At 36.4% G+C, this 13930-nt stretch overlaps 1 long non-coding RNA gene across 1 annotated transcript in view; it reads left to right on the forward strand.

Annotated features, from left to right (window-relative positions):
* Positions 1 to 13930, forward strand: part of LOC141582691 (uncharacterized) — a 210421-nt gene that overhangs the window by 80895 nt on the left and 115596 nt on the right. The window contains exon 2 of the long non-coding RNA XR_012515585.1: positions 13276 to 13361. This is a non-coding gene — a long non-coding RNA (uncharacterized LOC141582691). The remainder of the gene's footprint in view (positions 1 to 13275; positions 13362 to 13930) is intronic.

Raw genomic sequence — 13930 nt, forward strand, 5'->3', positions numbered from 1 at the left:
GTCCCCTCTTCCCCCCGCAACAGACTACAGTGTGTGATGCTCCCCTCCCTGTGTTCATGTGCTCTCATTGTTCAACACCCACCTATGAGTGAGAACGTTTGGTGTTTGATTTTCTGTTCTTGTCAGTTTGCTGAGAATGATGGTTTCCAGGTTCATCCATGTCCCTACAAAGGACATTAACTCATCATTTTTTTATGGCTGCATAGTGTTCCATGATGTATATGTGCCACATTTTCCTTGTCCAGTATATCATCAATAGGCATTTGGATTGGTTCCAGGTCCTTGCTATTGTAAACAGTGCCACAATGAACATACGTGTGCATGTGTCTTTATAATAAAACGATTTATAATCCTTTGGGTATATACCCAGTAATGGGATTGCTGGATCAAATGGTATCTCTATTTGTGGATACTTGAGGAATTGCCACACTGTCTTCCACAATGGTTGAATTAATTTGCACTCCCACCAACAGTGTAAAAATGTGCCTATTTCTCCACATCCTCTCCAGCATCTGTTGTCTCCAGATATTTTAGTGATCGCCATTCTAACTGGCGTGAGATGGTATCTCAATGTGCTTTTGATTTTCATTTCTCTAGTGACCAGTGAGAATAAGCATTTTTCATATGTTTGTTGGTCTCTTTTTTTCTTGTAAATCTGTTTTAGTTCATTGTAGATTCTGGATATAAGCCCTTTGTCAGATGGGAAGATTGCCAAAATTTTTTCCCATTCTATTGGTTGCCGATTCACTCTAATGATGGTTCATTTGCTGTACAGAAGCTCTGGAGTTTAATTAGATCCCATTGGTCTATTTTGGCTTTTGTTGCCATTGCTTTTGGTGTTTTAGTTATGAAGTCCTTGCCTATGCCTATGTCCTGAATGGTTTTGCCTAGGTTTTCTTTGAGGGTTTTTATGGTGTTACGTCTTACATTTAAGTCTTTAATCCATCTGGAGTTAATTTTAGCATAAGGTGTCTGGAACAGGTCCCGTTTCTGCTTTCTGCACATGGCTAGCCAGTTTTCCCAACACCATTTATTAAACAGGGAATCCTTTCCCCATTGCTTGTTTTTGTCAGATTTGTCAAAGTTCTGATGGTTGTAGAATGTGTGACATTGCCTCTGAGGCCTCTGTTCTGTTCTATTGGTCTATATCTCTGTTTTGGTACCAGTACCATGCTGTTTTGATTACTGTATTGTGATTGGGATTTGCATTTCTTGGATTAGTAGTGATGTCAAGCATTTTATTCATGTAGCTGTTGGCCATTTGTGTGTATTCTTTTGAGAAATGTCTCTTCAAATCATTTGCACATTTTTAATTGAATGATTTGTGATGGTTTTTGCTATTAAGTTTTTTGAGTTTCTTATTTATTCAGATCTTTGTCCCTGGCCAAAAGAATAGTTTGCAAATATTTTATCTTATTCTGTAGGTTGTCACTTCACCTGCTTATTGTTTCCTTTGCTGTGCAGAAGCTTTTCATCTAAATATTGTCCCATTGATCTATTTTGGTTTTTGTTGTGTATACTTTTCAGATCCTAGCCATAAAACCATTGCCTAAATCCATGTTCTTAAGCATTTACTCTCTTTTCTTCTGGAGTTTCATTGCTTTAGGGCTTACACTTAATCTTTAAGTCATTTTGAACTAAATGTTTAGATGGTGAGAGATAGGGATCTAGTTACATTTTCCTCTGGATGAATATCCAATTTTCTCATTTGTTAAACAGAGTGTTGTTCTTTCCTGAGTGTATGTTCTTGCTGCTTTTGTCAAAAATCAGGTGAATATATATACCTGGTTTTATTTCTGATTTCTCTGTTCTATTCCATTGGTCTAGTGTCTATTTTTATACGAATACCATGCTGTTTTGGCTACAATGGTTTTGTAGTATAATTTGAAGTTAGGCAGTATGATAGCTTTAGCTTTCTTTGTGTGCTCAGTATTGCTTCAGTTGTCTGGGCACTTTGTAGTTCTACAAATTTAAGATTTTTTTTTCCATTTCTGTGAAAAACATTATTTGTATTTTGACAGAGATTGCATTTAATCTATAGGATATTTTGTGTAGTAAAATTATTTTAACAGTATTATTTAATCTGATTCATGAGCATGGGGTGTCTTTCCAATTGTTTGGGTCCTCTTCAATTTCTGTCATCAATGTTTTGTAGTACTTTGTATAGAGGTCTTTCATCTACTGGTTAAATTTATTGATAGATATTTTTTGTAGTTACTGTAAATTGGATTGCTTTCTTGATTTCTTTTCCAGATGCTTCATTACTGGTGTATACAAATGCTATTGATTTTTGTATGATGATTTTGTATCCTGAAATACTATTGAATTAATTTGCCAGTCCTAAGAGGTTTTTACTTAGTCTTTAGGTTTCTCTCTACATAAAATTATATCATCTGCAAGTGTGTTAGTCATCTTCACACTGCTATAAAGACATACCAGAGACTGGGTAACTTATAAAGAAAAGAGGTGTAATTAACTCACAGTTCTGCAGGGATGGGGAGGCCTCAGGAAATTTACAATCATGGTGAAAGGGGGAGAGGCATGTCACATGGCAGCAGGTGAGAGGGAAAGAGCAAGAGCAGGGAAACCTGCCTTATAAAAACCATCGGATCTCATGAGACATCACTCACTATCATGAGAACAGCATGGGGGAGAATACTCCCATGATCCAACCTATGATCCAATCACCTCCCATGCATTTCTGTTTGTTTCTCTCCCTTACTTACTCTGGAAAGGACTTCCAGTATTATGTTGAATGGGAGTGATGACAGTGGGCATTCTTGTCTTGTTCCATTTCTTACAGGAAAAGATTTTAGCCTTTCTCCTTTGAGAATGATGATAGTTTTCAGTTTGTTATACATGTCCTTTATGATGTTTGTCTTCCTTCTATGCCAAATTTTTCAGAGTTTATGTCACAAAGTTGTGTTAAACATTATCAAATGCTCTTTCTACATTTGTTGAGATGATTGTAGGAGTTTTGTCCTTCATTCTGCTGATCACATATCACATTTATTGATTTGTATATGTTGAACTATTCTTGCATCACTGGGATAGAACTTACTTCATCATAGTGTACTTTTTTATTTATTTTATTTTATTTCAATAGTTTTGGGAGAACAGGTAGTTTTTGGTCACATGTACAAGTTATTTAGTGGTGATTTCTTAGATTTTGATACACTCATCACCTGAGCAGTGTAGACTGTAACCAATGTGTATTCTTTTACCCCTCACCCTCTCCCACCACTCCCCACAAGTCCCCAAAGTCCATTATGTCATTATTATGCCTTTGCATCCTCATAGCTTAGCTGCCACTTATGAATGAGAACATATGATATTTGATTTTCCTTTCCTGAATTACTTCTCTTAGAATAATGGTGTCCAACTTCATCCAAGTTTCTGTGAATGCCATTTTTTCATGCCTTTTTATGTCTGAGTATTATTCCATGGCATATATGTGTGTGTATGTGTGTTTCTGTGTGTAGTATAATATACATATGTGTATATGTATTACATTACATTACATTACAGGTGTACATATTATATATACACATGCATTACATATAGTCACGTATATACATATATGTATACAATACATATATACACACATATACACATATATATTACATTTTTATTGTACTTTAGGTACTGGGGTACATGGGCAGATCATGCAGGATTGTTGCATGTGCTCATTGGTTGATGGACATTTAGGTTAGTTTCACATATTTGCAATTGCAAATTGTGCTGCTGTAAACAGGAATGTGCGAGTGTTTCTTTCATATAATGACTTGGTTTCCTTTGGGTAGATAGCTAGCAGTTGGATTGCTGGATCAAATAGTAATTCTACTTATTGTTCTTTAAAGGACCTTCACACTGTTTTCCATAGTGGTTATACTACTTTACATTCTCACTAGCAGTTTAAAAGTGTTCCATTTTCACCACATCTACACCAACGTCTTTTTTGTATTCCTGCTTTTTTTTTTCTTTTTTTTTTAATTACGACTATTCCTAAAGAATGAGGTGGTATCTCATTGTAGTTTTAGTTTGAATTTTCCTGATAAATTAGTAATGTTGGACATTTTTCTGTTTTTTGACCATTTGTTTATCTTCTTTTGAGAATTTTCTATTAATGCCCTTTGCCCACTTTTTGATAGAATTATTTGTTTATTTCTTCCTGATTTGTTTGAGTTCCAAGTAGATTCTGGATATTAGTCTTTTTTAGTATACACAGTTTGCAAATATTTTCTCCCATTCTGTGGGGTGTTTGTTTATTCTGCTGATTATTTCTTTTTCTGTATAGAAGCTTTTTAGTTTAATTAGGTAGCATATATTTATTTTTGTTTCTGTTCCATTTGCTTTTGGGTTTTTGTTAATGAAATCTTTGCCTAAGCCAATGACTAGAAGAGTTTTTCCAATGTTATCTTATAGAATTTTTATGGTTTCAAGTCTTAGATTTAATTTAAGTCTCTGATTCATCTTGAGTTGATTTTTGTATAAGGTGAGAGATGAGGATCAAGTTTCATTCCTTTACATGAGGCTTGCCAGTTATCCCATGACCATTTGTTGAATAGGGTGTCCTTTCCCCACTTTATATTCTTGCTTGCTTTGTTGAAGATCAGTTGGCTGTAAGTATTTGGCTTTATTACTTGCTTTTCTATTCTGCTCCCATGATCCATGTGCCTATTTTTATAACAATACCATGTTTTTTTGGTAACTACAGCCTTGTAGTATAGTTTGAAGTCAGGTAATGTGATTTGTCCAGATTTGTTATTTTTGCTTAGTCTTGCTTCAGCTATGCAGGTTCTTTTTTGATTATATATGTTTTAGGATTATTTTTTAGTTGTCTGAACAATGATGGTACTATTTTTATGGAAACTGCATTGAATCTGTAGATTGCTTTTGGCAGTACGGTAATTTTCACAATATTCATTGTACTCATCCATGAGCATGGGATGTGTTTCCATTTTTTTGTGTGTCATTGATTATTTCTTTCAGCAATGTTTTAAAATTTTCCTTATAAAAATCTTCCACTTCCTTGGTTAGATATATTCCTAAATATTTTATTTTATTTTATTTTATTTTATTTTATTTTATTTTGTTTTATTTTATTTTATTTTATTTTATTTTTTGCAGCTGTTGTAAAAGGAATTGAGTTCTCAATTTGAAGAATCAGCTTAGTCATTGTTGGTATATAGCAGTGCTACTGATTTGTGTACATTGATTTTGTATCCTGAATCTTTACTGAATTCATTTATCAGACACAGGAGCTTTCTGGACGAGTCATTAGGGTTTTCTAGGTATATGATCATATCATTGGTGAACAGCAACAGTTTGACTTTTACTTTACCACTTTAGATGCTGTTTATTCCTTTCTTATCGGATTGCTCTGGCTAGGACTTCCAGTACTATGTTGAATAGAAGTGTTTAAAGTGGGTATCCTAGTCTTGTTCCAGTTCTCAGGGAGAATTCTTTCAACTTTTTGCTGTTCGGCATAATGGTTGTGAGTTTGTCAAAATGGCTTTTATTACATTAATATGTGTTCCTTCTATGCCAGTTTTGCTGAGGGTTTTAATCATATGGGAATGCTGGATTATGCCATATGCTTTTTCTGCATCTATTAAGATAATCATGATTTTTGTTTTTAATTCTCTTTATGTGATGTGTCACATTTATTGCCTTTGTGTATGTTAAACCATCCCTGCATCCCTGGTATGAAACACACTTGATCATGATGTATTACCTTTTGGATATGCTGTTGGATTCAGTTAGCTGATATTTTGTTGAGAATTTTTGCATCTATGTTTATTAGAGATACTGGTCTGTAATTTTCTTTTTTTGTATTTTTTTCCTAATTTTGGTATACTAGGGTGATACTGGCCTCACAAAATGATTTAGAAAAGATTCTCTCTTTCTCTGTCTTTTGGAGTAGTTTCAGTAAGATTGGTACCAGTCCTTCCTTGAATGCCTGATAGAATTCCTTTGTTTATCTGGTCCTGGACTTTTATTGTGGGCAATTTTTTTATTATGATTTCAATTTTGCTACTTCTTATTTATCTGTCCAGAGTTTCTATTTCTTCCTCATTTAACCTGGAAGTGTTATATATTTCCAAAAATTTATTTTTCTCCTCTAGATTTTCTACTTTGGGCATATAAAGGTGTTTATAATATCCGTGAATTATCTCTTGTATTTCTGTGATATAGGCTACAATATCTTATTTGGATCTTTTTTTTTTTCTTTTTGCTTAATCTTGCTAATAATGGTCTATCAATTTTGTTTATTTTTTCAAGAAACAAGCTCTCCCTTTCATTTATCTTTTGTATTTTTTTCTGTTTGTTTCAATTTAATTTGATTCTGCTCTGATCGTGGTTATTTGTTTTCCTGCTCTATGTTTGGCTTTGGTTTGTTCTTGTTTTTCTAGTTCTATGAAGCATGACTTTAATCTATTTGTGCTCTTTAAGACTTTTTGATGTTGGCTATTAATTACATAAACTTTCCTCTTAACACTGTTTTTGTTGTATCCCAGAGGTTTTGATGAGTTGTTTTACTATAGTCATTCAGTTCAAATTTTTTTTTTAATTCCTATCTTGATTTCATTGTTGGCCCAGAGATTATTCAAGAGCAGATTATTTAACTTCCATGTATTTGTAATTTTGAGGGTTCTTTTTGGTGTTAATTTCCAGTTTTATTCCACTGTGGTCTGAGAGGATACTTGATGTAATTTTGATTTTCTTAGAATTATTGAGACTTGTTTTGGAACCTATCATATGGACTATCTTGGAGAATATTCCACGTGGTGATAAAAATAATGCATATTCTGCAGTTGTTTGGTTGAATGTTCTGTAAATATCTGTTAAGGCCATTTGTTCCAGGGTATAGTTTGAGTCCATTGTTTCTTTGCTGACTTTGTCTTGACCACCTACCTCTCTGCTGCTGTCAGTGGAGTACTGAAGGTCCCTCACAATTTTTGTGTTGCTATTGATCTCATGTCTTAGGTCTAGCGGTAATTGTTTCATAAATCTGGAAGCTCCCTATGTGTTAGGTGAGTCTCTTAAAAACAGCAGATACTCACTTGGTGGATTTTTATTCATTCTGTACCTCTTATGTGAAGCCTTTAGGCCATTTACATTCAATGTTAGTATTGAGATGTGAGGTACTGTTCTATTCATCATGGATTTTGATGCCTAAACACCTTGCCTTCTTTCATTGTCTTATTGTTTTATAGACCATGTGAGATGTATGCTTTAAGGAGGTTCTATTTTGGTGTATTTGAGTTTTTAAGATTTAGAACTCTTTTTAGTATTTCTTGTAGTGCTGGCTTGGTAGTGGCAAATTCTCTCAGCATTTGTCTGAAAAATACTTTATAGCTTCTTCATTTATCAAGTTTAATTTTGTTGAATACAAAATTATTGGCTGAGAGTTATTTTTTGCTTCATGAGGCTAAAGATAAGACCTTAATCCCTTCTGGTTTATAAAGTTTCTGCTGAGAAATCTTCTATTAATCTGATAGGTTTTCCTTTATACGTTATGTGATGATTTTGTCTCATAGCTCTTAAGATGCTTTCTTTTGCCTCAAGTTTAGATAACCTGATGACTATGTGCCTAGTTAATGATCTTTTTGTGACAAATTTCCCAAATTGTAAGCTTCCTGTATTTGGAAGTCTAGATCTCTAGCAAGGCAAGGGAACTTTTCCTTCTTTATTTCCTCAAATAAGACTTACAGATTTTTAGATTTCTCTTCCTCCTCAGGAACAGTAATTATTCTTAGGTTTGATTATTTAACATAATCTCAAATTTCTTGGAGGCTTTGTTCATTTTTTTAAAAAATTCTTTTTTCTTTCATTTTATCAGATTGGGTTAATTTGAAAGCCTTGTCTTCAGTCACTGAAGTTTCTTCTACTTGTTCTAGTATTTTGTAGAAACTTCCCAGTATATTTTGTGTATTTTTCTCATTTCCAGAATTGCAATGTTTTATATCTATTTCTCTAAAGAATTTTTCATCAATATCATATATATTATATATATATATATATATGTGTGTGTGTGTGTGTGTGTGTGTGTGTGTGTGTATCATTAATACTTTCTTCTGCTTGATCTGTACTGATATTAAAGGACTCTGATGCATTCTTCAGTATGCCACTTGTATACTGTATACCATTGTTAAGCTCCAGAATTTCTGCTTATTTTTAATTACTCCAATCTCTTTGTTAAATTTATCTGATAAAATTCTTATTTCCTTCTCTCTGTTATCCTAAATGTCTTTGAGTTTCCTCAACACAGCTATTTTGAATTCTCTTTCTGAAAGGTCACATATCTGTTTCTCCATTACTGGTGCCTGGTATATTGTTAAGTTCATTTTGTGAAATCATGTATTCCTGGATAATGCTGATGATAATAGATGTTCTTCTGTGTCTGGGCATTGAAGGGTTAGGTATTTATTGTAGTTTCTACGTTCTGGGCTTATTTGTAGCCATTCTTCTTAGGAAATTTTTTTGAATACTTGAAATGACTTGGGTCAAAGTCATCCAGGTCTATATCCATTTGTTCAGGGTGGCAAATTCCCCGAGGTCCCAGGTTGGTCCAGTGGTGCTGTTCAGTGGTCAGCGACTAGAGTCGAGTCCTTAGAAATCGACTGCATGTTCAATAGAAGCTGATCTGGCAATGAAACCACAAGAAACAGCCCTTTCCACTCTCTTCCCATTTTTCCAAATGCAGAGGAGCCTCACTCCATAGTCACTGCCACCACAGGGAACAGGGAGTACTCCCAGACTAACACCAGTGTATTTTTAAGGCTGAAGGGCTCTTAAGTCAGTTGCTGGTGAATGCTGCCTGACCTTATATTCACTTTTCAGGCCTGTGAGCTCCCATATGACCCTGGCCAGGTCCATAAATGCCATTTAAGCCCCCTGTCCTGGTACTGGGGACTTCAAGAGCTCACTTGTTGCTCTACTCTCCTGCAGCTGAGCTGGTACCTGAGGTGCAAGACCAAGTGTCCTTTACTTTTCCTTCTGCTTTTCTCAAGAAGGAATTTTGCCCCATAGCCGCCATAGCTAGTAGTGTGCTGAATCTCACCTGAAGCCAGTATGTCTTAGAGGCTCATCCAAGGCCCTCAACAAAGTACGTGAATATCACTGTGTAGTTATTTGGGGCCCAAGAGCTCTTTAGTTAATAAGTGATGTATACTGCCAGGAGAGACTTCTTCCCTTCAAGTCAATGAGTTTCCCTTGTGTCTCAGATTTTACCTAGAAATTTCCTCCAGCAGCTAGTGCCTGGAATAGGGGCTTCACATCTCTTAATGGTGACCTATGATACTGTGGCTGAACTGATACCCGAATTGCAAGACAAAGTCTTTCCCAGTCTTTTCTCTCCTCTCAAATAGAAGGAAGGGATGTCTTTTGTTGCTTTGAGCTGTGTATCCTGGTGTTAAGGGAGGGGTAATGCCAGCACTCCCTTAGCCATCCCAGCTGGTGTCTCAGTAGGTTACGGGCCACCCCCAACCCAACCCTTCACCAAGTTCACTGTCTCTTGGCCCAGTTCATCACTAGGACTTGACTCAGAGTTGCAGTCCTTGTGGCCTCTTTTGTCTTCGAGATTTACATTTAGATCCAGAGCACTTTAGCCCCCAGTGGTAAGCGAGGTATGTAAGAACTCAAATATTGACAATTGAGATTGACAAGGCCCCTTTACCTAGGAATGCTCTTCCCATGGGCAGGAGTCAGCTAAGTTTGGTCTGGTTTTCCCTTCTGCTCTAACGGCGCAGTTCTGAGATCAATGACTCACAATTACTGTACTCTCTCTTCCACAGTACTCTCAGATGGTCTCCACATTATGCCAGTCCTGCTAGGGGGCAGGAAAGTGGTCACATCAATGATTCATGACAACTTTTTCAATCTCCTCAGTACCTATCTCAGCGATAGGAAGTTAAAATCAGGTACTATGGTACTATGAGGGCTCACATGATTTTGAGTTCTTATGAAGGTGTTTTTTTATTTCTCTTTTCTGTATAGATAGTTGTAAAACTGGTGTCCTCACATGGGCAACTATCAAGTGAGCATTCTATTCTGCCATGTTGCTTCCCCTCTCTCCCATATATTTTCTTGTTTGTATTTTTTAATTACATCCATTATTTTTTTTAGAGTTTCCATATGTTTCTTTTTTAAGATGTATATTTCTTTGTTGAATTTCTCATTTATATCCTGAATTATTTTTCTGATTTCTTTGTCTTATTTTTCTGTATTGTTTTGTATCTTACTGAACTTTTTTGATAACATTATTTCTATTTTTTTAAGCATTTCCTATACTTACTTCTTGTTGGAATGTGTTTTTTGAGAATTACTGTGTTCCTTTTAATATGTCATGTTTTCTTGCTTTCTTTTTGTTCTTTTGCTTCCTTATATTGATATCTGCACATCTGCCCATCTGATATAAGAGTTGCTTCTTCCAATTTTATGGAATGGCTTTCATATGAAAATTATTTTTCTTATAGACGTATCTACAGTGTTGGATGGGTAGGGTGTTTTTGCTTTGATTCTGAGTAGGTGCAGTAGTGTAATTCTATATGATTTTTTAGCTGTAATCAACATGTTATGTGTCTCTGTAAATTCCTCAGTGGCTTAGAGTACAGTTAGTGGAGGCTGTGGAATTGCTTTTGCTGGGGACTTGGACACAGGAAAATTTGGCTTTGGTCACCATTGTTGGCAGTGATAGTCTGGGCATTTCAGTCTTCAAGCTTCCAAGTGGCCTCCATGGTTGCTGATGATGTTGGGTCTGGGCAGGCCATTCCTTGAGTCTCCAATGAGCTGGGTTTGGTGATAATAGTGGCAGCAGTAGGCCAGGTGGGCAATGAGACTTCTGGCCTCTGGGCACTCTTTGTGGCATCAGCAGTGGCAGTAGTAATGGTAGGTCAACAGTTGGGCCCTGATGGAGCACATGAGCACTGGTAGTGGCAGCAGCAGGCTGGACAGACTATTCCCAGGCCATGAGGCAGTACCTGCAGGAGGGTGCCAGAGGCTGCACCAGTGGTTGTAGGCTGGGTAAACTGGTCACTTGGCTCCTGGGGTACATATACAGTCACTGGTGGTGGTTTGAATGGGCCTATTTTTAGGTCCCCAGAAGGTGTGCATGGGTACCAGTGATGGTGGCTTGGGTGGATTAATCCCCAGGACCCCAATTAATGTTTGTGGGTTGTGATCATGTTGAGTAGGACATACCTGCCCTCAAGCCTGTGAGAATATGCAAGGGCACCAGCATCCAATGGAAGGGTGGATTTATCTCTAAGCCCCAGGTAACGTTTGGGGGCACTGGGTGTGGTGATGGTGGATGGAACATATCTGTCCTCATGTTCCTGTATCAGGTGCCTGATGTGGCAGGCAGGGCAGGTTGATTCCTAAGCCTCCAGATAGTATACTGGGTCTCTGATGGCAGTAGTGGTTGTCAGTGATGCAGATTTATTCTCAGACCACTAATCAGCATGTATGGGCTTTAGTGGTGATGGATGGATCCCCACTTCCCATGGGAGCATTTGCAGGTGCCTAATAGTTCTGCCACTCGTGGGGAAAAGGTTGTTATCAATGGTAGTGGTCCCAGGCAAACAACTCAGGACCTGGGGAGCATACGCATTGTTCCCTTTGTCCTGGAGGCAGTCTTCCAGATGAACTGCACCATCATCTACCCAGAGGGTAAGTCACCATGTGAGCTAGAGTGCTGGAGATGCTCATGAATCACTGGATCCAGTTGGTGTTGTGATGCTGCAGCCCTCTGAGTGGATGTGGAGGGATGTCAGTGGGGTTTCGGATATGGGGAAATGCAGGGGTTATTGGGCCCTAGGGCAAGGTGCAGTCTAGGGGGCTGGACTCTGAAAATGGCATTGTGCTGCAAGTGCTTGGGTGTCAGGGGCTGTGTGGGACTCCATGTGAGCTTTCTCTCTGGAATAACACCATCATATGAATTCCATGCACCTCTGCATACTAACCTTAGAGCCTCCAGGTGCTATCCTGTGGCTAGGATTGTAAGAATCCACAGTGTGAATGTGGACAGCTGAAGATATCTTGCTTACGTTTTCCCAGCAATAGGGAGTTCCTTCTGGCTACAAGCCAATTTCAGCTGGCCTGGCTGCTTTGCTTCCTTCTTGTTCCGTCCGTCAGTTTCCCTGTCATTTCACTGGGGAATTCCAGTGTTCTCTCTCAGAAGCTCTATTTAATATGTGGTTCTTTATTGGAGGAGGCAAGTCCCAGTCACCTCTATTCAGACATTGTGAAGCCCCCTCCTATATTGTGTTTTATCTATATATAGAAAACAACAATAAACTGTTACATAAACTGCAGTTTTTCTTATTAATTTATTCTTGCTTATAAATCTACAATCATTTGTTAATTTTTTAAAAATCTTTTAAGACTTTCATATGAATAGCTTTAAATTTATAAATCACTTAAAAGACAATAGACATTATGAAAAAACTTAATCTTGTGTGATCTTTTTACATTTTTATGGTAAGTATGCCATATATATTAGAGAAGTGCATAGCAAATATCTGACTAATAGAGCTGTCAGGAGTATGGTTTGTGGGTTCCATTAGCCAAAGTTGAAACCCCACTTGAGTATTCATGGATTATATGAGCTTATTCAAATTACTTCTTAATGAATATTTCTTTCTTCATTTGTAAAACAGTACCTGTCTCATAAGGTTTTTGTAAATAAGACAGTCCATGTAGCGTATCATAATACTTGGTATGTAACTGAATGTTCAGTAAATATTATTTGTTGCAATTTTTAAACATATCATCCTTAGGGTAAACTCCAAAATTATAAGGCCTCAATTATTCTGATCCTTACCTATCACTTAATTGTTGCGATTTTTAACCATATCATCCTTAGGATAAACTCCAAAATAAAAAAACCTCAATTATTCTGATCCCTACCTATCACTTAGTAAATGGGAATTTTATGTATTAGAAAGATCTAGATTTACATTTTAGAAATGTGAAAATTTAAACTATGTAATGACTTAAAATATTTTTAGGTTATAAAATATAAGATCAAAGGGACAAAAAAATCTGTGAGAAAATAGTTTGAATAAATTTTGATTTAGTTTCCTGACTACATTAGACAAAACCACAAATTACGTAAGAAATCCCATTGAAAATTACATTTAGGAGAGAAAATTTTCTGGACCTAGATTCATTTCAGTTTTAAGGGACTTGTTTCTTGTTGCTAATATTATAATGAGTGGCATTTCTATCTAAAATTGACAACTTATAATACCTAATTTTATTTGCTTCTAGGTGAGTTCTTGGATGAAGTGCATCCTTACAACTTCTGGGGACTAATCTCAAGTCATCTGAATTTATTAAGAAAGCCATGATCTGAGGTAAATGACTCTCTAGATTCATTCTATAGTTATTTGATAAGTGTTGACTATCATTAACCCAAAAAGCCACATTTTGGAGAAGCACAAACTTCTTGTAAAATTAATATGATAATAGCATAAAATGCTTCATTTTATGAAGTCTGGTTTAGAAATGCATTGCTTTTCCATCTCTATGGTCAAATTGGACCGTAAGTTACATGCTGTGCCGATTTTTGTTGCTTTAGGATGCTGGTAGGCTATTATCTCACTGCTAATGGTAGCCTTAGTGGCTTCCCATGGTGTTCCTTCCAAAGTTTCCAGGCCATTGTTTTAAAAATATGTTTAGGTCTTTCATAGCAAATGGTTGCTAACATGTTTGTATAATAGAGAGGAAGTGGAACTTCGCAGTCTTTATGGGTGGAGAGCTATTTTTAGTTGATACTTTGCTTATTAACAAGAAAATATCTTAATAATTTCTGAGAAAATTCAGTCCATTTTACTCATCTTACAATCTCTGAAGTTTATAGAGAATCTTTTTTTTTTTTTTTAAATTGTACTTTGGGTTCTAGGGTATATATACAGATCATGCA

This window comes from Saimiri boliviensis, chromosome X, assembly GCF_048565385.1.
Source record: "Saimiri boliviensis isolate mSaiBol1 chromosome X, mSaiBol1.pri, whole genome shotgun sequence".
In the NCBI taxonomy this organism is placed as follows: domain Eukaryota; kingdom Metazoa; phylum Chordata; class Mammalia; order Primates; family Cebidae; genus Saimiri; species Saimiri boliviensis.